The sequence below is a fragment of the Neovison vison genome, chromosome 2 (genome assembly GCF_020171115.1).
Source record: "Neovison vison isolate M4711 chromosome 2, ASM_NN_V1, whole genome shotgun sequence".
NCBI classification, from domain to species: Eukaryota; Metazoa; Chordata; class Mammalia; order Carnivora; family Mustelidae; genus Neogale; species Neogale vison.
In genome coordinates this window covers 106,458,554-106,483,587 of record NC_058092.1, presented here as the reverse complement: position 1 = coordinate 106,483,587, position 25,034 = coordinate 106,458,554, and the positions used below count along the sequence as shown (strand labels likewise).

The window sequence follows — 25,034 nt, the reverse complement described above, 5'->3', positions numbered from 1 at the left end:
GGCAAAAAAATATTATATATATATATAGTTTCATGTCTTTGGTGAGCCCCCAAAATACCACAGCCCAGCCTAATATTTTAATTTTAATTTAGTTTAATTTTACTTTTTTGGGGGTGGGTGGGAGAGAAAGGATCTTAAGCAGGCTCTGCTCTGAGGACAGAGCCTGATGTGGGGCTGTAGCTCAAAACCCTGAGATTATGACCTTAGCTGAAAAAAAGAGTCCCACACTTAACTGACTGAGCCACCCAGGCACTCCCTACCCTGACATTTTTAAATTTTCACTTTTGATCCTTGGAGTCCACACCTTGATTCATCACTATCCATTTACTGAACACTTACAGTATGCTATATGCTAGACCAGGGGATACACATCCAGAAAGCATGCACCCCTTCTGTCAAGCTGCTCATATCCCAGGAGCATAGCAGGTGTGATAAGTGGTGTTGTAATGCCAGATTGCCAGTATTCTCCGGGTACCAGATAAGGCGGTCGGAAATGGGCGTAGGTTTGAGGGCAATATGAGTACACTGGGAAAGTCTGTGGGGTTGAGGTAAGAGGTCCTCCAGGAGAAACAGAAGGTGCAACGGCTAGGTACAACCCAGGCAGGATGGTTCTGGCAGAGAAACACAAGGCTGAGAGGGGCCTAAGGCTGTGGTGGTCTCCTTTGGAGATGTAGATGGAATGGTAAGCAGGAGGTCCCTACGAATGCCTCATCAGCAAGGGCTTAATAAAGTGGATTCTGGTGCCTCTGCCCACGAAGACACTGGCAGCCTCAAGCAGAGGTGGTGTTCAGATTTGCGTTTTCCAACCTGCCTGTCTGTAGACAGACAAGCAGGAACCTGGAAGTCCAGTTTGGAGAGTATCGTGCCCATGCCTGAGGGGAGGGGGTTGGACCACAGGGTGCCAAGACCCTTCAGCCCTTAGAGGCTGCCCAAGAAACCGGAGCCGAAAGAATAGAAATGAAGACTCGCGAGGACAAGTCCTCTGTGATTCTGTCGCCAGGACAAGTCTCCAAAAAGCGGGACTTCCCTGGCCCCAGCTACGGCGGAGGAGGATGAGGCACTGACTGCCGTCCTGACCCATATAGAAACAAGCTGAAATCCTGCAGCTCCCAAAAGACACCTGGTACTTCCCTCTCCCAGGTCTATTATTTACTTATGCATCCTCCGCTGGATGGCCGTTTCTAACCATGCTGCGTCTTAGCCGCTCCTCTGACTGTCTGTCAGCACCGGGTTCAAAGAGCGCAAGAGAGCCGCGTGGGTCCCGCCCCTGTGCCGGCCACTGCGGCCTCTCGCTGAGGGTCACAAGCTCGGAGGGCATTATTGCGCCTGCGCGGGCGTCGGGCGGCGGTCTCGCGATCCTCCGGCGGCCGCTGAGATCCGGGGACCAGGCAGGGAGAGGCCACGCCCACTCTTCCCCTTCACCGCTCACGTGTTCCTGCCACGGAGCCCGGGGCTGGACTTGAGAAGGCGGAGCCGTGACTCAAGGAAGGGCGGGCGGATACGCCGCAGGAACATCTCTACAGGGCTCTGTCTCTTCAGGAGCTTCCCGGAGATGCTTTACGGCTGCATTTGCAACGCGCAGCGCCTCCAAGTGCTGGTGGGGCAGTCAGAAAGGTAGGACCGCCCTCCCAGCCGCTAGAAGATTAAGGCCTGTGGAGTGGACCAGGAGGGGCCCGGGACAGCGATAGTGAGCCGCGATGAAAGCCGCTCAGGTGCTAAATACGTGGTAAGCATCGTGAGGTGAGAGTTAAAAGAAGTCATTCTCTCTAGGAATCAGGGTAGTTAGCCGTGTATTGAAGAGTGCGGTTACGTACCAGAAAAAGAGTGTTAACATTTACGGCAGTTAGTTGTACAGATAAAAATATTAAGATATAATTTATTAAGCTCGGGCGCAGGGGATAAAGGAGCCAGAGCCCCCTAAGTACTTGGAGGGACCCGGGAAGCTTCAGGAAGGAATCGAAGCTTGAGTAGGATTTTGCAAGAAAGAAAAGGGAGAGTGTACAAAATACTGGATATATGCAGAGCTCCCCTAAAGTAAACAGTGTTTTGTGTTAGGCAGAGTATTCTTAGGTAATGAGTCTAAGTATTCTGGCCATAAAGATGACTAAAGCACCGACCCCAAAGATTTTTATATCTGTGGAGACTTGTATGTCTAATGATAGATATATTCTTGGGATTCTGTGGGAGCCACCTAGCCTAGCTTTCAGGGAAGTCTTTGTGGAGGAGGCAGTAAGTTTCAAAAAGTGTGGTTGGTATATTTGAAGTGCTAATAAGTAGTAAAAATGGTGTGGGTGGGTCACTAGGCGGGAGGTGGTGAATTTAGGCTTAGTCAGGCTTTCTGGCAGATCTTGAAGGACTATGGAAGTCGCGCAACCTGGGTATAAGCACCTGTAAAAGATTGTTAATGAAATTAATGATGTATTATAAGTTGGCTAATTGAATTTAAATTTGAAAAGAAGATTGTAAATGAAAAGTGATGTGACAGACTTTTAAATTTTATTTTAAATAGGCTCCACACCCAGCTTAGAGCCCAGTGCGAGGGTTGAACTCACATTTCTGAGATCAAGATCTGAGCTGAGATGGAGAGTTGGCTGGTTAATTAAATGAGCCACGCAGGTGCCCCAGTGAACAGACTTTAAAAAAAAAAAAAAAAGTAAATTAGTTGGATAGACAGGTAGACATGACTAGATATGCCAGAGAAGGAATAGAGATGGGGACAGTTCGGAGGTTGAAATTGTAGTTCTTCGATAGCAATAAAATTTTGAGATCCAGAACTTTAATGGTACAGGGGATGAAGACAGAGAGGATATCTTTTAAAGATATTTAAGAGGGGCACCAGGGTAGCTCAGTTGGTTAAGTGACTGCCTTTGGCTTAGGTATGATCCCAGGGTCCTGGGATGGAATCCCGCATCCAGCTTCTTGCTCAGCAGGGAGCTTGCTTCTCCCTTTCCTTCTGCCTGCTACTCCACCTGCTTGTTCTCTCTCTCTCTCTCTCTCTTTCTCTTTGTCAAATAAATAAATAAAATCTTAAAAAAGAAAAACAAAGATATTTAAGAGATGGGACTGACAGACCCTGCTTGATGCCGGAGGTATCTTAAAATGACTCCCAAACTTGAGGATCGGGTACCTGTAAGGTAGAATGTACAGAAGGAGGAACAGGTTTTACAGGAGGATGATAACGAGTTCAGTTTTGGAGACTAAAGTAATCAGTGTCTTAGTGAAAACACCTTCAGGGGGCTCCTGGGTGGCCCAGTGAGTTGAGCCTCTGCCTTCAGCTCAGGGTCCGGGGATCAAGACCTGCATTGGGCTCTCTGCTCAGCAGGGACTGACTTCTCCCCCACCCCCCGCCTGCCTCTCTGTCTGCTTGTGATCTCTGTCTGTCAAATAAATAAAATCTTAAAAAAAAATTTTTTTAAAAGCACCTTCAGAAGGGAGATGTTAAAACCACATTCTAGGGGTGCCTGGGAGGTTCAGTCGGTTAAGCGTCTGCCTTCAGTTCAGGTCATGATATCAGGGTCCTAGGATCAAGCCTCATATTGGGCTCTCTGCTCAGCAGAGAGAGCCTGCTTCTCCCTTTGCCCCTCCCCCTGCTGGTGCTTTCTCCCTCTCTGTCAAATAAATAAAATCTTAAAACAAAGCACATTCTAGGGGTACCTAGGTGGCTCAGGCAGTTGGGCATCTGACTGACTCGGGCCATGATTTTAGGTCCTGGGATCAAGCCCCAGTGTTAGGCTTCCTGCTCAGCGGGGAGTTTGCTTGTCCCTCTGCCCTCCGTCCCTCTCCCCTTCTCCCCGACTTGAGCTTGCTCTCTTTCTCTCAAATAAATAAACAAATAAAATCTTAAAAAAAAAAAAAAAAAGAGCCACATTCTAGGGGCACCTGGCTGGCTCAGTTGGAAAAGCATGTGACACTTGATCTCAGGGTTGTGAGTTCAAGCCCTACGATAGGTGTAGAGATTATTTAAAAATAAACTTTTTTTTAAAAGCTCAATTCTAGGGAATTGAGTATGAATGGGAGGTGAAGAAGAGGAGGCCGCATGTGCAGCATGCTCTTTAAATGTACTTCTGTCCTGTAGACCAGTAGCTTACTAGATATGACACTTGGAAATATCTTAGGTACAACAGATTTCAGCTTAGAACTCCTCTGGGTATGTGGGAAGATCTGAGAAAGAAGATAGAATAGTAAGTGAGTTGTAGAACCTAGGCAGTAGGTATATGCATATTCACTATACAATCTGACAACTTCTCTGCATTTTTGAAATTTTTCATGAAATATTGAGAAAAATAAGTGATCATCTCTACCCTCCAGCTGTTCCTGCCCCAGTGGGCCCCAATTGTTTAGGCAAGAGATCTGGGAATATCATTCTTCAGTTTCCTCCTTCCTTCTATTCCAGTCAGTCACCAAATCTCCTAAATACCTCTTAAATCCATCAACAGTGGAGTTGTCCCTTACACCAAGGTTAGGTTCTGAAGACAGTACTTAAGGCAGAAGTTACATAGTCAACATAACCTTTGAAAATCCATTAAACCACTCAGAAAATACAGTGGCCGTAGTCTTGTGTTCATAACTCTGTACCCAAGATGTATATACAAGTTTATATGGTAGGGTACAGTATGTCATAGGATATACAGTATAACATTAAGATAAATTTTTTAAGATTTTGTTTATTTATTTGACAGACAGAGATCACAAGTAGGCAGAGAGGCAGGCAGAGAGAGAGGGTGAAGCAGGCTCCCTGCCGAGCAGAGAGCCCGATGCGGGGCTCGATCCCAGGACCTTGGGATCATGACCTGAGCTGAAGGCAGAGGCTTTAACCCACTGAGCCACCCAGGTGCCCCGATATTTTTAACTTCATAAAAAAAAATGGGGAGATAGTGCTACATGTAGTTGAACAAAGTTGTGAAATGAACACAAGGCCCAAGGACATTGTATTCCTCACCTCTCCAGTGTCTTCACCCTCGTCCAAGCTTCCACCAACTGTCATGATTATTTTTTCTTAAAGATTTTATTTATTTATTGGACAGAGAGAGATCACAAGTAGGCAGAGAGGCAGGCAGAGGGGGAAGCAGGGTCCTACTGAGCAGAGAGCCCTGATGTGGGGCTCAGTCTCAGGACCCTGAGATCATGACCTGAGCCAAAGGCAGAGGCTTAACCCACTAAGCCACCCAGTTGCCCCAACCCTCACGATTATTGAAGTGGCTTCCTAAATGGTCTCCTGGTGCTGTCCATTCCATTCTCCACAGTCCAGGCAGAATGACCTGCTAACTGGTGTGATCAGGTCACTTCACTGCTTTAAAATATCTCTGTGATAGGGCTCCTGAGTGGCTTAGTCGGTTAAGTGTTCACTCTCAGTATCAGCTCAGGTCCTGATCTCAGAGTCCTGGGATCAAGATCTGCATAGGGCTACACACTGGGCATGGAGCCTGCTTCAGATTCTCTCCCTCTCCCTCTACCCCTTCCCCGTTTCTCTCATTCTCTAAATACATATATATACACCTCAGTGATATCCCACTGTTCCCTTACAACAGTGTCTGACACACCACCATTTGGCTGCCCAACCTTCCACCATCTGGCCTCTGCAGTCCTTAGACTTAATCACATATACCTCTTCCCTCTTTTTCTGAAGGCCCCTTCAGAACTCGGCTGCTTACCTTTCAGTTCCTCAGATTCTCCATGTTCTTTTGTACTTGGGGGGCTTTGGCATGCTGTCTTCTGAATGGAACTCTGTTCCCCTCTCTGTAAAACGGGTAAGCTCTGTACCTCTGTGGCAAGACATCTCTTGCCTACTAAACAAGCCATCTTCCAATCCCCTAATACCTTGGTCTTGCTGAATTTTAAATTTAAAAAAAAAAAAGCCTTTTGTAAAATAACACACATTTAAAAATTGTACTGAAAATAAATGTGTAGTTCAGTGGGTGATTATAAAGTGAAACTCCTTGCAACAACCACCTAGGTTTAAGCACATGGACACTGCCAGCATCCAAAAAGCCCTCCAGAATGCTGTTTTCTGTTCAAGCTCCTCACCCCTGTAAAGGAACGACTCTCCTGTCATCATATTTATTGTAATCATTTACTTGCTTTCTCCTTCCTTCCTTCCTTCCTTCCTAAGATTTTTTTTATCTACCTGACACACAGAGAGAGATCAATCACAAGTAGGCAGAGAGTCAGGCAGAGAGAGAGGGGGAAGCAGGCTCCCTGCTGATCAGAGAGCCTGATGTGGGGCTCAATTCCAGGACTCCGAGATCATGACCTGAGCCAAAGGCAGAGACTTAACCCACCGAGCCACCCAGGCACCCCTTGCTTTTTCTTTATATTTTTTCCACCTAAATATGAATCCTAAAAACAGTCATTTAGGGTTTTTTGGTTGTTGGTTGGTTTTTTTTTTTTTTAAGATTTTATTTATTTATTTGACAGACAGAGATCACAAGTAGGCAGAGAGGCAGGCAGAGAGAGAGATAAGAGGAAGCAGGCTCCCTGCTGAGCAGAGAGCCCGATGCGGGACTCGATCCCAGGACCCTGAGATCACGACCCGAGCCGAAGGCAGCGGCTTATCCCACTGAGCCACCCAGGCGCCCCTGTTGGTTGGTTTTTTGTTTTTTTGTTTTGTTTTGTTTTTTTTAAAGATTTTATTTATTTATTTCACAGAGAGAGAGTACCAGCAGGGGGAGTGGCAGGCAGAGGGAGAGTACAGGCAGGGGGAGTGGCAGGCAGAGGGAGAGGGAGAAGCAGACTCCCCACTGAGCTGGGAGCACTACACAGGGCTCGATCCCAGGATGAGCTGAAGGCAGACTCTTAACAGACTGAGCCACCCAGGCACCATTCTGGGTTTTTTTGGTTTGGGTTTTTTTTTTTTTTTTTTTTTTTGACAGACAGAGATCACAAGTAGGCAGAGAGGCAGGCAGAGAGAGAGGAGGAAGCAGGCTCCCTGCTGAGCAGAGAGCCTGATGTGAGGCTCGATCCCAGGACGATCATGACCTGAGCCGAAGGCAGAGGCTTTAACCCACTGAGCCACCCAGGCGCCCCATGGGTTTTTGTTTTTTAACAAACATTTGGCATTTTGAAAAAATTATTTTTTAATAGAGTTGACACACACTGTTGCATAGTTTCAGGTGTATGGCACGATGATTTGACAAGTTTATACCTTGTGCTGTGCTCACCACAAATGTAGCAATCATTTAGTTTTTTTTTAATTTTTTTTTTTAAGCTTTATTGGCCACCTCCTCCCTGCCCTTAATAACTTCTCATCCTCTTTCTGTCTCTATTACTTTGCTTATTTTAGTAACCTCATGCAGGTACTTCAATAATGGAATTATTTCTGGGGTGCCTGGTGACTCAGTGGGTTAAGCCTCTGCCTTTGGTTCAGGTCATGATCTCGGGGTCCTGGGATTGAGTCCTGCATCGGGCTCTCTGCTCAGTGGGGAGCCTGCTTCCCTCTCTCTCTCTGCCTGCCTCTCTGCCTACTTGTGATCTCTTTCTGTGTCAAATAAATAAATAAAATCTTTAAAAAAAATTGGAAGTACTTCTGTATCTTGCTTATTTCTTTTAACATAATGTTTTCAAGGTTCATCCATGTTATAGCATGTAGCAGAGCTTCATTTCTTTTTATGGCTGAATAATATTCTGTTGTATGGATATGCCACATTTTCTTCATCCATTCATCTGTTGATAGATATTTGGAATGTTTCCACCTTTTTGCTATTATGAAGACTGCACAGTCACTTAATTTTACCCATTTTGGGACTTCATAAGAGTGGAATTAGAGGGACGCCTGGGTGGCTCAGTCGATTAAGTGACTGCCTTCAGCTCAGGTCATGATCCCAGGCTGCTGGGATCCAGCTCCGCATCCGGCTGCCTGCTCAGTGGGGAGCCTGCTTCTTCGCCTCCCTCTTCCTGCCACTCTGCCTACTTGTGCTCTCTCTCTGTCAAATAAATAAAATCTTAAAAGAAAAAAAAAAGAATGGAGGGACACCTGGGTTGCTCAGTGGGTTAAGCCTCTGCCTTTGGCTCAGGTCATGATCTCAGGGTCCTGGGAACAAGCCCCATGTTGGGCTCTCTGCTTAGCAGGGAGCCTGCTTCCCCCTCTCTTTTCTGCCTGGCTCTCTGCCTCTTGTGGATCTCTCTTTGTCAATTAAAAAAAAAAAAACTTAAAAAAGAATGGAATTAGATCATATTTTTTGTATGTCTGGCTTTTTAAGCATGCATTCACATTTTTCCATATACCATAGTTCATTAACTTTCATAGAATTCCTTTTAGAAATATACCACAATTATCTGTATTACTGTTGATGGATATTTGGCTTGTTTACAATTTCAGGCTATTTCCAGTATGCTAAAATTTAAAAAAATGTGTGCATTTCTCTTGGGTGTACAGGGGAGCTAGGAGTTGGATGACTGAGTCAGAGTCTCCTCAGCCTAACGAGATAATGCCAAAGTGGTTGTACTAATTTTTATTCCTATCCGCAGGGTTTGAGAGTTCCTTTTACACATTCTTACCAACTCTTAAGGTTGTGTATTTAGCTATTCTGGTAAGTTTGTTTGTATTGGGTTTAATTTGCATTTAAGTCTTTATTTATTTAGGGCTGCCTGGGTGGCTCAGTGGGTTGAGCATCTGCCTTCGGCTCAGGTCATGATCCAGGGTCCTAGGATCAAGCCCCACATCCGGCTCTCTCCTCAGCGGAGAGCCTGGTTCTCCCTCTCCCTTTGCTGCTCCCCCTGCTTATGCTCACAGTCTCTCTCTCTCTAATAAATAAACAAAATCTAAAAAAAAAAAAAAAAAAAGACTTTATTTGAGAGAGAGAGCATAAGCAGGGGAAGGGGCAGAGGGAGAGGGAGAAGCAGACTTCCCACTGAGTGCAGAGTCCCATTCAGGACTCAACATCAGAACACTGAGATCATGACCTGAACCGAAGCCAGACACTTAACCAACTGAGCCACCCAGGCGCTCCCAGTCTGTAGCTTTATAACAAATTTTGGTATCTATAAGGCAGTCCTCCCCCATAGTTCTTTTTCAAGAGTGTATTGGGGGGGGGGAAGAGTGTCTTGGCTCTTGTTTAATGATCAGTATCAAACGTTAAGAATAGTCTGTACAGAGTATTTTATGTAAGTATGAAAAGCAGAAAGCCCACATTGTTGTAATCTTTTTCTGAATGGTTATTCCGTGTCTTTCCAGTTTAGTAGCTGGCCATGCTGTCCAATAAAGTAGCCACCAGTCACTGTGGTTATTGAGTACTTGAGATGTGGCTGGTTTCAACTGCCGTAGTCCTGTAAGTGTAAGGAACACCAGATTGCAAGGACTCTGCATGAAAAAAAAGAACGCAATGTATCTCAGATATCTTGTTAATAATTTTTGCATTGATTACATGTTGAAATGATATTTGGGGTATATTGTGTTAAATGAAGTAGATTATTGAAATTATTCTCATCTGTCCCATTTGATTTTTTTTTTTTAATTCCAGGATAGTTAACGTAAGTGTTATATTAGTTTTAGGTGTACAATATAGTGATTCAACAATTCTCGATATGACTCCGTGCTCATCATGATAAGTATACTATTTTATCCATTCCCACGCACTTCCCCTTTGGTAACCATCAGTTTATCCTCCATAGTTAGCAGTTGGTTTTTTGGACGATGCCTGGGTGGGTTAGTCAGTTAGGTGTCTGGCTCTTGATTTTGGCTCAGGTCATGATCTCAGGGTTATGAGATGAGCCCTTTGTCAGGCTCTGTGCTGATTGTGGAGCCTGCTTAAGATACTCTCTCTCCTTCTGCACCCCTCCCATAATAAAAAAAATTTAAAGAAACAGTATACTTTTCGTTTGTCTTTTTTTTCTTTGTTCATTTGTTTTGTTTCCTAAATTCCACATGAATGAAACTGTGTGGTATTTGTCTGATTCTGATTTATTTCACTTAGTTTTATACTCTGTAGACCCATCCATGTTGTTGCATATGGCAAGATTTCATTCTTTTTTTATGGCTGAGTAATACTCCCGTGTGTGTGTGTGTGTGTGTGTGTGTGCATGCCTGTGCATATACATCTACATTCATTCATCTATTTTTTATAGAATGTTCTTTTTTTTAAGATTTTGTTTATTAGAGAGAGAGAGAGTGCCTGCAAGCACAAGCAGAAGGAGAGGCAGAGGGAGAGAGAAAAGGAGAAGCAGGCTTCCCACTGAGCAGGGAGCCTGATGGAGGGCTTGATCCCAGGACCCTGGGATCATGACCTGAGCTGAAGGCAGATGCTTAACTGACTGAGCCACCTAGGCAGCCCTCATTCATCTATTGGTGGACATTTGGGCTACTTCCATAATTTGGTTATTATAAATAATGCTGAGTAAACATAGGAGTGCATATATCTTTTTGAATTAGTGTTTTTGTATTCTTTGGGTTTGACTTTTTAAATATTTTTCTATTTTTAAAAATTTAAATTCAGTTGGGGCGCCTGGGTGGCTCAGTGGGTTAAGCCGCTGCCTTCGGCTCGGGTCATGATCTCAGGGTCCTGGGATCGAGTCCTGCATCAGGCTCTCTGCTCAGCAGGGAGCCTGCTTCCCCCTCTCTCTCTGCCTGCCTCTCCATCTACTTGTGATTTCTCTCTGTCAAATAAATAAATAAAAATCTTAAAAAAAAAAATTTAAATTCAGTTAATTAACATATAATGTGTTATTGGCTTCAGAGGTAGAGTTCAGTGATTCATCAATCTTATATAACACTCAGTGCTAGTTATATCATGTGCTCTCCTTACTGTCTATCACCCAGTTACTCCATCCCTCAGCCCCCCCTCCTCTCCAACAACCCTCAGTTTGTTTCCTATGATTAGGAGTCTCTTATGGCTTCACTCCTTCTCTGATTTTGTCTTGTTTTATTTTTCCTTCCCTTCTTCTATGATCCCCTTTTGTTTCTTGAATTCCACATATGAATGAGATCATATAATGTATTTCTTTGGTTGACTTATTTTGCTTGGCATAATTACCCTCTAGTTCCATCCATGTCATTGCAAAAATATGAATGTTTTTGATGGCTTGATAGTATTCCATGTTTGACTTTTTTTTTAAGATTTTATTTATTTACCTGACAGAGAGAGAGAGATCACAAGTAGGCAGAGAGGGAGGGGGAAGCAGGCACCAAGCTGAGCAGAGAGCCCAATGTGGGGCTCTATCCCAGGACCCTGAGATCGTGACCTGAGCCGAAGGCAGCGACTTAACCCACTGAGCCACCCAGGCGCCCTATAATATTAAATTTAAATAAAAATTTAGAGGGGTACGTGGGTGACACAGTTGGTTAAGGGTCAGACTCTTGGTTTTAGCTCAAGTTGTGATCTCTGGGTTATAAGATAAAGACCCACACTCCACATAAAGACCCAGACTCCACATTCAATGTGTAGTCTGCTTACGACTCTCTCCCTCTTCCCTTACCCCTCCCCACTATGCTGTCCCTCTAAAATAAATTAAAAAAAATTTTTTTTAAAGTTTTAGACTAAGGGGCACCTGGGTGGCTTAGTTCGTTGGGCATCTGCCTTCGGCTCAGGTCATGGTCCCACGGTCCTGGGATTGAGCCCCGCATCGGGCTCCCTGCTCAGTGGAGAGCCTGGTTCTCCTTCTCCCTCTGCTACTCCCCCTGCTTGTGCTTGCTCTCTCTCACACTCTCTTTGTCTGTCTCTGTTAAATAAATAAAATTTTTAAAAAATTTAGACTAATGCTATCTGTATTCATTTGTTATAGCTGCTATAACAAATTCCTGTAAATTCAATGGCTAAAGGGGCACCTGGGTGGCTCAGTCAGTTAAGTATACAGCTCTTTTTTTTTTTTTAAACATATAATGTGTTATTTGTTTCAGGGATACAGGTCTGTGATTCATCAGTCTTACATGATTCACAGTGCTCACCACAACACATACCCTCCCCAGTGTCTATCACCCAGCCACCCCATTCCTTCCAACCTCCTCCACTCCAGCAAACCTCAGTTTGTTTCCTGAGATTGAGTCTCTTATGGTTTGTCTCTATCTCTGGTCTCGTCTTGTTTCATTTTCCCCTCCCTTCCCTTATGATCCTTTGTCTTGTTTCTCAAATTCCTCATATCATGGAGATCATATGATATTTGTCTTTCTCCAGTTGACTTATTTCGCTCAGTATAATAGCCTCTAGTTCCATCCATGTCATTGCAAATGGCAAGAGTTCACTTTTTTTTTTTTTAAAGATTATTTATTTATTTATTTGACAGAGAGAGATCACAAGCAGGCAGAGAGGCAGGCAGAGAAAGAGAGAAGGAAGCAGGCTCCCCGCTGAGCAGAGAGTCCGATGCGGGGCTCGATCCCAGGAACCTGAGATCATGACCTGAGCCGAAGGCAGCGGCTTAACCCACTGAGCCACCCAGGTGCCCCAAGAGTTCACTTTTTGATGGCTGCATAATATTCCTGTGTGTGTGTGTGTGTGTGTGTGTGTGTGTGTAACATCTTCTTTATCCATTCATCTGTTGATGGATATCTAGGCTCTTTCCATAGTTTGGCTATTATGGACATTGCTGCTATAAACATTGGGGTGCACATGCCCCTTCAGATCACTACATTTGTATCTTTGGAGTAAATACCCAGGAGTTATACATCCACCTCTTGATTTTGGCTCAGGTCATGATCTCAGGGTCATGATATCAAGCTCCACATTGCTCTGCATGCTGCGCTGCACTGCTTAAGATTCTCTCTTTGCGGGCGCCTGGGTGGCTCAGTCCTTAAGCGACTGCCTTCTGCTCAGGTCATGATCCCAGGGCCCTGGGATCAAGCCCTGCATCAGGCTCCCTGCTCTGCAGGAAGCCTGATTCTCCTCCCATTCCCCCTGCTTGTGTTCCTGCTCTTGCTAGGTCTCTCTCTGTCAAATAAATAAGATCTTTTTTTTTTTTTAAGATTTTATTTATTTACTTGAGAGAGAGAGAGTGAGACAAAGAGAGCATGAGAGGGGAGATAGTCAGAGGGAGAAGCAGACTTCCTGCCAAGCTTGGAGCCCTATGCGGGACTCGATCCCAGGACTCTAGGATCATGACCTGAGCTGAAGGCAGTTGCTTAACCAGCTGAGCCACCCAGGCACCCAATAAATAAAATCTTAAAAAAGGGGGAGCGCCTTGGTGGCTCAGTGAGTTAAAGCCTCTGCCTTCTGCTCAGTCATGATCCCAGGGTTCTGGGATTGAGCCCCACATCGGGCTCTCTGCTCAACAGGGAGCCTGCTTCCTCCTCTCTCTCTCTGCCTGCCTCTCTGCCTACTTGTGATCTCTGTCAAGTAAATTTAAAAAAAAATTTTTTTTTTAAAATAAAGGATTCTCGGGGCACCTAGGTGGCTCAGTGGATTAAGCCTCTGCCTTCAGCTCAGGTCATGATCTCAGGGTCCTGGGATGGAGCCCCACATCGAGCTCTCTGCTCAGCAGGGAGCCTGCTTCCCCCGCCCCGGCCTGCCTCTCTGCCTACTTGTGATCTCTATAAAATAAATAAATAAAATCTTAAAAAAAAAAATTCTCTCTACCTCAGCCCCTATGCTACTCTTTCTCTTTCTCCCCCCCCCAAAAAAGTGACAATTCTGCTGAAAAATAACATGGGTGTATATCCAGAAGAAAATATCAGAACTCTCACACCTCAGTAATAAAACAAACAATCCAATTAGAAAATGGGCAAAATTTTGAATAGACATTTCACCTAAAAGGTATAAAAATTGCTGATAAGAATATGATGACATGCTCAGTATCATTAATGATAGGGACATGGAAATCCAAACTATGTGCAAACCTTGTCACACCCACCAAAATGGCTATAATTTAAAAAATCAGACAATAGCAAATGTTGGCAAGGTGTGAGGAAATGGGAAGCCTCAAACATTGCTGGCAGGAATAAAAAATGATAGTCACTTTGGAAAACTGACAGCTTCTCAAAAGGCTAAACATATTTACCATATGACCCAGAAATTCTACTCTTTGGTATCTACCCAAGAGAAATGGAAACATATCCACATAAGGCCTTGCACATAACTGTTCTTTTGGGGGTAAGATTTTATTTATTTATTTGAGAGAGAGTGCACAAGCAGGGTTTGCGGCAGCAAAAGGAGTGAGAGAGGCAGGCTCCTCACTGAGCAGGGATCCTGATGTGGGGCTCGATCCCAGGACCCTGGGATCAGGACCTGAGCTGAAAACAGACACTTAAACCGACAGCCTTGCTTGTGTTGTCTCTCTCTTTCTCTCTGTCAAATACATAAGTAAAATCTTAAAAAAAAAAAAAAAAAGTCTTTTTTTTTTTTTTTTTTTTTTTAATCTGAAGACTTACCCTTTCTTGTTTTCTTGACATAGCTTCCATTTTTTACAGAGAAACCTTGACCATCCCCTGAGGATCTTTATCTCCCCCTTAGTGGAACGTGCTGTCAGTGGAATTGGCTTGTGACGAGCAAGGTGAAAGCTGTTACTTCGGCACCCTGGGGTTGGCTATGAGAGGGAAAGATGTGGAGTCTTTGGGATTTTCTACACACATAGTCGTTCTCTGTAAATATCAATATTTTTACGCCTTCATTCTAATCCTTTTGCCCCTGCATTTTTTTTTTTTTAACGTAGGCTCCATGCCCAATATGGGGCTTAAACTCATGACCCTGAGATCAAAAGTTGCATGCAGTACTGACTGAGCCAACCAGTACCCCAATCATTTTGCCTTTTACTTCTTTTTCTTTCTTTCTTTCTTCTTTTTCTTTTTTACTACTCTGGATAGACCTCTAAGTAATGTTGATGGGAAGTGGAGATAAGGGCATCCTGATCTTGTGTGGTAGCCAGCCTTCCAGATGGCCCTCAATGTCAATACCTTCTACTGGTCTTCACACCCTCATGTAGTCCCCCCTCATATTGTTTGTGTGACCAATTGAGCGTGGTAAAAGTAAGGGTATGTCACTTGTGAGACTAGGACATAAAAGACATGGGGACATTTGCCTCTCTCTCATGGAAACTAGTTCTAGGGGAAGCCACTTCCCATCTTGTGAGAAGAGGTCTATGATGAGAAACTGAGGACTCCAGCCAACAAGTAAAGAACTGTGGCCTCCTGCTAACAGTCATGTGAGTGGCCTCAAAGGGGTCCTCTGACCCCAGTCAAGTCTTCAAATGGCTATAGCCCCAGCTCCCTTCTTGACTGCAGCCAGAGCCACTCAGTTAAGTCACTTCCAAATTCCTAAAGCACAGAATCCATGAGATAATATATATATTTGTTGTTTTAGTCTACGAAGTGTTGAGGTAACTTGCTATACCATAATAAATCACTGACCTCAAAGGAAAAGCTTTCAACATTTCACTATTAACATGATGTTTGCTACTGGTGCTTTGTAGTATCCTTTGTCATATTAAGAAAGTCCCCTTTCAGTCCTAGTTCATTAAGAGTTGAGTTTTGTTTTGTTTATTTTTTTAAAGTAATCTGTACCCCAACATAGGGCTTGAACTCACGACCCCGAGATAAAGAGTCACATGCTTTAACAACTGAGACAGCCAGGCACCCTCGCTAAGAGTTTTGTATCATTAATATATGTCAATTTTTTTTATTAAATATTTTTCCTGCAGCTATGGAGATGACCTGTGATTTTTCTTGTTTGGTTTGTTAACATGGTGAATTCATTCATTGATATTTTAAAAATTAAACTTAGCTTACATTACTAAAATTGTAATAAACACAACTTGAACATGATGTGGCATTCTTTTTTTTTTTTAAAGATTTATTTATTTGTTTGACAGACAGAAATCACAAGGAGGCAGAGAGGCAGGCAGAGAGAGAGGAGGAAGCAGGCTCCCTGCTGAGCAGAGAGCCCCATATGGGGCTTGATCCCAGGACCCTGGGATCATGACCCGAGCTGAAGGCGGAGGCCTTAACCCACTGAGCCACTCAGTGCCCCTGTGGCATTCTTTTTTACATATTGCTGAATTCAGCTTCCTAATATTTCCTTGAGAATTTTTGTGTCATTTTTCATGAATAAGATTTATCTGTAATTTTTCTTCTTCCATAGCGTATCGGGTTTTGGTATCAAGATTACATATTTTGGGGGCGCCTGGGTGGCTCAGTGGGTTAAAGCCTCTGCCTTCGGCTCAGGTCATGATCCCAGGGTCCTGGGATCGAGCCCCACATTGAGCTGTTTGCTCAGCAGGGAGCCTGCTTCCTCCTCTCTCTCTCTCTGCCTGCCTCTCTGCCTACTTGTCATCTCTGTCTGTCAAATAAAATAAATAAAATCTTTAAAAAAAAAAAGATTACAGGGGCGCATGGGTGGCTCAGTGGGTTAAGCTGCTGCCTTCGGCTCAGGTCATGATCTCAGGGTCTTGGGATCGAGTCCCGCATCAGGCTCTCTGCTCAGCGGGGAGCCTGCTTCCCTCTCTCTCTGCCTGCCTCTCCATCTACTTGTGATTTCTCTCTGTCAAATAAATAAATAAAATCTTTAAAAAAAAAAAAAAGATTACATATTTTGGGGCACCTGGGTGGCTCAGTCAGTTAAGCATCTGCCTTCAGCTAGGGTCATGATCGTGGAGTCCTGGGATTGAGCCCTGCATTGGGCTCCCTGTTCAGCGGGGAGTCGGCTTCTCCCTCTGATCCTCCCCTCTCTCATGCCCTCTCTCTCTCAAATAAATAAAGAAAATATTTTTAAAAAGTACATATTTGGGGCACCTGGGTGGCTCAGTGGGTTAAAGCCTCTGCCTTTGGCTCAGGTCATGATCCCAGGGTCTGAGAATCAAGTCCCGCATCGGGTGCTCTGCTCAGCAGGGAGCCTGCTTCCCTTCCTCTCTCTGCCTGCCTCCCTTCCTCTCTCTGCCTGCCTCTCTGTCTCCTTGTGATCTCTGTCAAATAAATAAATAAAATCTTTTTTTAAATAAATAAATAAATAAATAAATAAAAAGTACATATTTTATGTTTATGGTTTATATGAGGTGGTCAGTCAGCTGCAGCCACAGAGGAGACAGAAAAGAGCGGGGGGCGCCCCCAGAATGCACAGGTCCTAGAGACAGCAGACACAAATCCACCTTTTGCTAATTTAAAAAAAAATTGGGGGATGCGTGGGTGGCTTAGTCGTTGAGCGTCTGCCTTTGGCTCCGGTCATGATCCCAGGGTCCTGGGATGGAGCCCCACATTGGGCTCCCTGCCCAGCGGGGAGCCTGCTTCTTCCTCACCCACTCCCCCTGCTTGTGTTCCCTCTCTCACTGTATCTCTCTCTGACAAATATATGATTAAAATCTTAAAAGAAAAAAATAAATTTTTACAGGGCCACATTGGAAAGACACCAGGGTGGCAGAAAACAGTGGGATGTGGGAATATTTAGGCCTTTACAGGGGTTTCTGGGGAAAAGTCAGGGAAGGGTGTAGGACTGGCTAGTTGAGTAATTTTGGCCAGCTTTGGGCTCCAGGGTTGGTCCCTAGTTGCCTGGCACCTGGCCCTGGGATGATTAAGGCAGAGGATTATTGCCTCCTGGGTCAGACAGAGGAGAGACGGCCCTGGATGATGCTCTCAGCTGGGCCCTTTGCCATCTCTCCCAAGCCAGGAAAGGGTTTTTCTAGGACGTCAAAACATAGTAAGATATAGAAAGTTTTAGGTGATTTACACTGATGTGTTATCTAGTTGTATCTGTGGGACAAGGTGAGCTTAGAGTTCTCCTAAGTCCTCCATATTCTCTTTCTTTGAAAACTTTAAAAATACATGTATTTTTAAAATGTGTGTGTGTGTGTGTGTGTGTGTGTATGACATTGTACTAGGCTCAAAATTAATTACTTCTTTTCTCTGAAAGAGTTTGTACAATATTGACTTATAGCTACCATAAATATTTGATAGAAGTTGCTGATGAAGCCATGTGGGCCTAGAACCTGTTTGTAGGGAAATATTTTTCCACCTTTCTTTAAAGATTATTTATTATTTTGAGAGAGAGTTAGCAAGAGAAGAAAGCATGAATGGGGGGGAGGTGCAGAGGGAGAAGGAGACTCCCCACTGCGCAGGAAGCCTGATAGGGAACTCCATCCCAGGACCCCAGAGTCATGACCTGAGCCGAAGGCAGATGCTTAACCAAGATTTTTTAAACTAGGGTTTCAGCTCTTTTGAGTTATTGGTCTATTCAGAATTCCTGTTTCTTCTTGGGTATTTTATAAACTATCTTTTTCCCCTTGGGAATTTGTCCATTCCATAAAAATTTTCCAGTGCTTTAGCTTAAAGTTCATAATATTCTCTTGGTTTCTTCCAAGGATCTGCGGGGACTTTAGTAATGCCTTGTTTCTCATTCCTGACAGGGTTCATTCCAGCCTTCTGTCTGTTTCTCTCTCTCTCTTTTCTATTTCATTTCACCAAAGGTTTATCAGTTTTATTAGTCTTCTCAAAGTACCAACTTGTTTTATTTTTATTCTATTGTGTGTATGTATGCTTTCAATTATCTTTGTTATTTCCCCATTTCTAACTTCAAGTTTAATTTGCTGTTCTTTTCTACTTTTTGATGCATATTTAGTTCATTAATTTTCATATTTTCTTCTTTTCTGATCTAACTGTATAAGGCTATAAATTTCCATCAAGAGAATGGCTTGTATCCCACAACTTTTGATATGTAATGTTTTTAAATTATTTATTTCAAACTTTGTAATTTTATTATAATTTCTTCTTTGATTCATGAATTATTTAAAATTTTTTTTAATTTATGAATTATTTAGAAATATATTGTTTTATTGCCAAATAATTTTCTGGGGTTTTCTAGCTGTCCTTTTGTTTTTTATTTCTAGCATAATTGTGTTGTGGCTAAATAGTGCTAAATGATTTTAATCCTTTAGACTTGTTGAAACTAGCTTTATGGCTTAGTATATGGTCGATTATCATAAATAATAAACTCTACCCTCAACATGGGGCTCGAACTTATGACCCTGAGATCAAGGGTTGCATGCCCTACTGACTGAGCCATCCAGGTGCCCTTTCTTTTCACTTTCTTGATGATATCCTTTGAAGCACAAAAGCTTTAAATTTTCATACAGTCTAATCAATCTATTTGTACTTTTTTTTTAAAAGATTTTATTTATTTATTTGACAGAGATCACAAGTAGGCAGAGAGGCAGGCAGATAGAGAGGGAGGAAACAGGCTCTCGGTTGAGCAGAGAGCCTGATGCGGGGCTTGATCCCAGGACCCTGAGATCATGACCTGAGCCGAAGGCAGAGGCTTTAACCCACTGAGCCACCCAGGCGCCCCTCTAATTTTACTTTTCTTTCTTTTTTTAAAGATTTTATTTATTTATTCAAGATTTTATTTATTTTTTTAAAGATTTTATTTATTTATTTGACAGACAGAGATCACAAGTAGGCAGAGAGGCAGGCAGAGAGAGAGGGGGGAAGCAGGCTCCCCGCTGAGCAGAGAGCCTGATGTGGGGCTCGATCCCAGGACCCTGGGATCATGACCTGAGCTGAAGGCAGAGGCTTTAACCCACTGAGCCACCCAGGCGCCCCTTATTTTTATTTTTTTATTAAAAATAAATTTTATTTTATTTATTAAAGATTTTATTTATTTGTTTGTTTATTTATTTATTTATTAAAGGCGCCGCCCCCCCCCTCTATTTTTACTTTAATTGTTTATGCTTTTGATGTCCTATCTAGAAAACCATTGCCTGGGGCGCCTGGGTGGCTCAGTGGGTTAAAGCCTCTGCCTTCCGCTCTGGTCGTGATTCCAGGGTCCTGGGATCAAGCCCTGAATCGGATTCTCTGCTTGGTGGGCAGCCTGCCTCCCCCTCTCTGTGCCTGCCTCTCTGCCTACTTGTGATTTCTGTCTGTCAAATAAATAAATAAAATCTTAAAAAAAAAAAAGTTTAGAAAACCATTGCCTAACCTGAGGTCACAAAGGTTTACTTCTGTGTTTGTTTTCATCTAAGATTTTTATATTTTTAGCTCTTACACTTAGGTCTTTGTTCCATTTTGAGTTAATATTTATATATTACATGAGGCAGGGGTTCACTTTTATTTATTTGTAAATGGATATACAGTTGTCCCAGAACTGATTGCTGTAAAAACTGTTTTTTCCCTATTGAATTTTTGACACTGGTGTTGAAAATCAATTGGCCATTAAATGTAAGGATTTTTTCCTGGGCTCTGAATTCTGTTCCACTGACCTGTGTGTCTACCCTTATGCCAACACCACACCGGCTTGATTACTGTAGCTCCATAGTAAGTTCTGAAATAGGGAAGTGTGGGTCCTCTAAATCTTGTGGCTTTTAAAGGTAATTTGTCTGTTTTATTCTGACTGCTTTTACTATTTTCTCCTCTTTGATTTTCTGCAATTTCACTAATGTATAAGGCAGTGAGTTTCTTTTTTATTTTTCCTGCTTAGGATTCGTTAGATTTTTAAATGTACGATTTAATGTGTTTCTTCAATTCTGGAAATTTTTTTTTAATTTTTTTTTTTAATTTTTTCAATTCTGGAAATTTTTGACCCATTTTTTTTCTTCAAATATTGCCTATGTCCATTCCTTCCTTTCCTTTCAGATGCTTCTTAGACCTTTTCATTATGACATCCACGTTTCTTACCCACTCCTCTCCATTTTCTTTCTCTTTACTCCATTATGCATCATTCTGGGTATTTTCTTCTAACCTATATATTCCAGTTCATTAATTTTCCTTTCTGCTATCTCTAACCTGCTGGTAAAACTCTCAGTTCTTAATTTGGGGTACTGGGTTTTAAGTTCCAGAATTTACATTTTTTTCCTGTTTAATATTTACAATATCATTTTTTTTTAAAGATTTCGTTTATCCACTTGACAGACAGAGGTCACAAGCAGGCAGAGAGGCAGGCAGAGAGAGAGGGGGGAAGCAGGCTCCCTGCTGAGCAGACAGCCCAATGTAGGGTTTGATCCCAGGACCCCAGGACGATGACCTGAGCCAAAGGCAGAGGCCTAACCCACTGAGCCACCCAGATGCCCCTACAATATCATTTTTAAAAATTTCTATTTCCCAACCAAATTTTCCATCCTTGGCTTTTATTCCTTGAACATAATAAGCATAATTGTTTTGTAATCTATGCTAGTCATCTCAGTATCTGGAGACCCTGTGAGTCTATTTCTATTACCTACTGTACCTACTGTTCTTACTTGTGCTGAAATCCTTGGGTTATCTTTGTGTATTAGACATTGTTTTAGAAAATTATTTATAGAAACACCCTGACGTTCAAGATAATATTGTCTTCCTCTAAAGAGAACTTATTCTTTTGCCATCTCCTGAGGGCACTAGCAGTTGGAACCACCTGACTTTGAAATATTTCCACAAGCCTCTGGAGGCTGCCAGAATTGCAGCTCAAACTGTTCCAGAACAAAACCTGAAGGCTTAAGTATTAAGCCTTCAGAGGAGGCTTCACTTCTCCACTTTCCCATCCTCTCCAGTATCTCGGCATCTCAATTCAGCAGTTCCTCAGATCTTGTTACTTCTGTCATTCTCCTAAGATGACTTTTAAAAATTTATTTTTATTGGCATTCAAACATATTTATTATTTACATAATAGCTAGGTGTCCAAATCCAGAATTGGTAGACCCTTTGATTTGAGGGATCCAACAGGCAGGAATAGCTTCAGGAAGGGTGGGGTCCTGACTGTGCTATGGGATCAATCCTGATTGGTCTGAGTCAGTCAGGGAAACCCCTTCTCTCTGTGCCTGAGGTGGGCCTATGACCCATTTTGGGGAGAAAATAACACAAGAGGAAAACTCCTGGGAATTTGTGGATGAATTTTTGTGCCCATTTGAAAGAGAGCTGCATGGGAACCAGAGCCCTTTCTCCTCTTTTTGGGCTTTGAGATGATGTTATGTAAGGAAGTCACACTTGAATCTATGGCAACCCTCTTATGGCTGAAAGAAAAAACAGGAAGGGATATCCACTCATGGCCCTTGATATTGTTGAGCCAACTAAAAGCCCTGAAACTCTGCTTCCAGGCTTCTTAAGGAAATAATAAACATCTTTATGGTTTCACTGTTGGTAGGATTTTCTGTTGTGTGCAACCCAAAGCATTCCAAACTGACATGTCATCCTTTGGGACTCAGCTTGAAATGCCACTTCCTCAGGGAGGCCTTCCTAAAACCTCCATATCAACACATTTGACAGTCTCTCTACTTTCCTTTTAGTGTCCCTCATCATATTTGTAATTATATGTGGAATGGCAGTCCTTCTCTCTGGGCTGTAAATTGCATGGGAAGAGAGACCATGGTAGGGGCCTAGAGCCCAGCCCAGTGCCAGGCATGTTAGCCTCTAAATCAATAATTATCCAAATAAACAAACAAAATAAAGGGTCAAGAGGCCAAGCAGAGGGAGGAACTGGATAAAAGTCCTGGCGGATGTGAATTAAAATTTGTGCAATTGTGCTTCTAACACATGAAAACTCTTAAAGCTCAAAGAGTCATTATAGACGGGTTGGAGTGGCCATTGTGAGCATGGGTGTGAGTGTTTATCTGGTACAAGTAAGAGCTGCCAAGCTGTGTTAAAGACCCAGCTGGGATTAGACCCCATAAATGTGCATTGGCATAAATCGGCAGAATTAAGAGATTTTCTCCAGCAGTGTCCAGCTGGCTGGATGTGTGAGACATGTTGGGTAATTAAGTTTACCCAAAGATGGGGACTCTCAGGACAGGCTGTTTTCTTTCTTTTTTTAATTTTAATTTTTTTTTAAAGATTTTATGTATTAGTATGACAGAGAGAGCGTGTGTGCACAAGTAGGGAGAGGGTGGAGGAGCAGAGGGGGAGGAAGAAGCAGATTCCCCACCAAGCAGAGAGCCTGACCTGGAGCTCAATCCTAGGACTCCAGGATCACGACCTGAGCCGAAGGCAGATGCTTGACGGACTGAACCACCCAGGTGCCCTGAACAGGCTGTTTTCTAGTGAAGTAAATAAAAGTAGCTGTAGAATTTCATTTCCATTCTCTCAATAAAGTCAATCTCTTAGAATTCAAAGATTTTTGAATTTTTTTGACTTTTTGTTGACCTCTTTTGTTCCAAACTGCAGAATACCCCCTGGCTGAAGCATTCACCCCCATAGTCTTCCCCTATCACCCACTTGCCATGGAAAGATTTGAGGGGGTATCTGTGAATTTCCTAAGGGGTGTGGGTGTGTGTGCACATGCATGTTTTTCTGGGGTGAGTGTCCAGAAAGGCGAGAAGCACTGACTTTGGGTTAACTTCTAGCTGTGGAGCACTGTGGGGGTCAGGGCTTGATGGCGGAGGAGTCATGGTCCCGCTTGTTGACAGGAGGTGGTGGCACGGTGGTAGATGTGCAGACCCCAGGGACTGAGGCATAGGCCGTGCCACATAGCTCCTCAGTTTTCTCCTCCATAAAATGGAAATGATAATCACATTCCTTACCTCAGAGGCTGATATACTAAGATTAAATGAGTTAATACTTGCAAATGTTAGGATGCTTCCTCACACTTAGTGAGGTCCGATTTTTATTATAGCTAATTGTTAGTGATGCATTGGAATGCACATCGTGGACAAAGACCTTGAATCAGAAAGCAGCATTTGAGGGTGCCTGGGTGGCTTAGATGGTAAAGCATCTGCCTTCGACTCAGGTCATGATCCCAGGGACCTGGGATGAAGCCCCATGTCGGGGTCCCTGCTCAGTGGGGAGCCTGCTTCTCCCTCTGGCTCTTTTTCAGTCTCTGAATAAATACATAAAATCTTAAAAAAAAAAAAAAAAGGAAGCAGCATTTGAAGGTGCATGATTGTTGCTGATCTTGTGCAAAGCACACATCTAAGCATACTTTCTCCTCTGGCACTTAGGGCAAGTTCCTTAACTGGCCTGTCTGTGCCTCAGGGATCTCACCCGCAGTATGTAGATGATAATAGTAACTACCTCACCAGACTGTGATAGGGGTTCTTGCCAGGCTCAGAGCAGCGGCCTCAACTCAGTAAATGGTAGGTTTTTTTTGTTTGTTTGTTTTGTTTTTTTAATTTTTTAACCAGGCTCTAACGTGGGGCTTGAATTCACAACCCTAAGATTAAGGGTCATATGCTCTATGACTGAGCCAGCCAGGAACCCTTCTGCTGGTATTACGATTATTGCTGCCTAGGTACATTCAGTCTCCTTGTTTTGAGAGAGGCCCTTTCCAGGCGATTCCCACCGCCTTCCCTCACGCTCACACAACTCACAACTCACACAGCACCTTCATGCATATGCCATGTTTGCCTCCCAGCGGCAGAGAGAAAGTGACTACCCTAGGCCCCTCCACCTGCCCCTGCCTCGTCGTATTCCCTTCCAAGAGTCTCTCCCACCCCGTCTCTCCCCAGTTCCCATCTATAGCAATCCCACTCCTGAAGCACCACACTGACTACAAAGCCTTCCCAACTGAGAATCCCCCTGCAGAACCAATCCCATGAGAGATGTCTGGCCAGTCCTGCTCAGCCTGCACCTCTCACCAAGATTCCTCCCACAGCCAAGGCCTTTGCCAGAAAGCTGCTGAATGAAGGAGATCAGAATGGTGATGATTCTCCCACCCCAAGATGTTCCCATCTTGAAGGGAGGGAAAGAGGAGACAACGAGAGACTGATCTGCACCATGGACTAAGAGACTGAACACACAGGCAGTGGCCAGAGCAGATGGAAAAACAGAATTCCGACCCATGACCTGCAGAAACCTGCCCAGCAAACCAACTCCTCATCAACAAGAAAACACCCAGGCTATCCATAGGTCACATCTGTAAGAAGACTATCTCTAGTTACAATTCAGAAAGCGAAACGTGAACTTTCTGTAACAATTGGCTCAAAATGGCCAGAACGGTCAACTTCCCCAAGTTTTGTCCACAATGCAACTTAGAGCCAAACAATGTGGAAGACAGTAAATGGCCAAATACGCACCCCCAACCAGTCACACAGGATGCCTGGCTTCTAGGTACCTGCCTTTACAGCTTACCCAGGCAGACAGCCTGCAGAGAAGGCACATCGGAATCCTTCCCTTTTTCCTGCTATAAATAAAGCCTTCCCACCCCTCTGCCTGACCTTCAGTCTCTTTGAGAACAAGTGACCATGGCTGACTGACTCCCTTGATGTAACAAGCTCTGAATAAATAGGCTTTGCTCTTA

The 25,034-nt window shown here is 43.5% G+C and overlaps 1 long non-coding RNA gene across 1 annotated transcript; it reads left to right on the top strand.

Annotated features, from left to right (window-relative positions):
* The first annotated feature begins 215 nt into the window (after window positions 1–215).
* On the top strand, window positions 216–25,034 carry LOC122900439. Its single transcript, XR_006383225.1, has 2 exons — window positions 216–1,726; window positions 24,390–25,034. It is a non-coding gene; the product is annotated as an uncharacterized LOC122900439 (long non-coding RNA).